The following is a 1,790-nucleotide window of genomic DNA, read 5'->3' as shown; positions in this document are numbered from 1 at the left end:
TTTAAAACCATTCATTTATTTATTCTATAAGATTGTCCACAGTATAATGGTGTGGTGTTTTAACCTTATTTAAATTTTAAAACCATTCATTTATTTATTCTATAAGATTGTCCACAGTATAAAACACCACACCATATAACAAACCTAAATAATAAATAAAATAAAAAATAGTTTTATTTTACTATCCTTACCTCCTTATCTTATCAAGTTTCATACCACATCTATCCTGATGAATTTTCAGTTCATGGCTGAAATGACCAATCAAAGACTTCCCTGATCACTGAGAAATTTTTTAAAAATACTCATTACAAGTGAACTTTTGAAATAGCGAATTCAAACTCTTTATTTATTCCAAAGCCTTATTTTCTACAATTTAAATATCAATTACCTACAACTGGCAAAAAATTAGCTATAGCTAAAACTAATAACTGAAATTGCCATGGATACGACTCTTATTCATGAATGAACCATTGATAAATAAATGTGGTATCCATGGCAATTTTAGCTATTAGTTTAAACTATAGCTAATTTTGTCCCAACTCTTGACTACTAGTGCATTTATCCACCTTATAAGTACAAAAAAATTATTCTATACATAAAGGATTGACCGTATAATAGTTTAAATTATTTTTAATATATACTTGTTACTATTAATATTATTATTTTCATGCCGTTTTTCAATTTCAGGCGCTTTTTAAATATTGCTCGATTAAACTATCTTAAAGTCTCTCCTTCCCGATTTAAGCTAATATTTCAAAAGTGACTTAGAGCCGTCTCTCTCTCCCGGGGGTTTAGCGGGGCGGGTCCGGAGGGGAAGGATTGCCATTTTTTATGTTATGATCTTCTCTTGTTATTTTTATATAATTTTTGTTCACTTCTGTTTATATATTTTTTAGCCCTACCTTAGTTTACTTTTTTTTTATCCTGTATATTCTACGTTGTCGAAATATTTTTAGTTGTATTGTATTTTTTTTAGCCCTGATGAAGACCGGCAAAGTGGGGTGAAATGTCGGTAAATAAACAGTTGTTCCTTTTGGACCACACCTCCGACCATCTTAATATTTAAATAAAAATTTAATCCTATTTTGTGCAGTTTTCATAATTAATCATGTTAATAATTATTTCTGGGGAGTGGGGTGGCTCAGTGGTAAGGCAATGTGCTTCCAAGTCCAAGGATCCGGGTTCGAATCTGGCTGTGCAATTAATAATTCAGTCAAATTTAATTGGGATTACTTTGGTTCAACTAGAAATTTTGGAACATTTTTAAAGTAGTAGTGGTTCCTCAAGTAGTCAAAATTGTAATTTCATTTTCTAGGTTTTAATTGCAGTAATTGTATTTGCAATTAATTTTTGCCTATATCTGGAAGATAATTATTTATACTGTTACTGTAACAGTAAGTCAATCCTGTGGGTTTGGTTTCACCCAGCCCCATAATTTGGGTACCTTTAATTGGGGTAAAATCTGGTGGGTGATGGTGATCTTGAACAAATCATCTCCTTACACAACAGTTGCTCAAGAACTATTACTTCCATAGAAAGTACTCACCTCTCATAGGTTGTAGTGGTACAGATTTTAATTTTTCATTTTCAATAATTATTTCTAATGGACAATTTAATGTAATTAATTGGAGAAGATGGTTGGGGGTGCGGTCAGCAAAGGAAAACATAAATAAACAAAAAAATATTTTTCCTTGAAGGAGTTTGTCGGGGGGTGCGGTCAGCAAAGAACAACATAAATAAACAAAACCATATTTATTTATTTTATGCCGACGTTTCGACCTGAGTTTCAG

This window comes from Halyomorpha halys, unplaced genomic scaffold (assembly GCF_000696795.3).
Source record: "Halyomorpha halys isolate HHAL.00 unplaced genomic scaffold, Hhal_1.1 Scaffold630.1, whole genome shotgun sequence".
Lineage (NCBI taxonomy): Eukaryota > Metazoa > Arthropoda > Insecta > Hemiptera > Pentatomidae > Halyomorpha > Halyomorpha halys.
The sequence above is the reverse complement of the archived record's forward strand: the minus strand, read 5'-3'. Positions refer to the sequence as shown.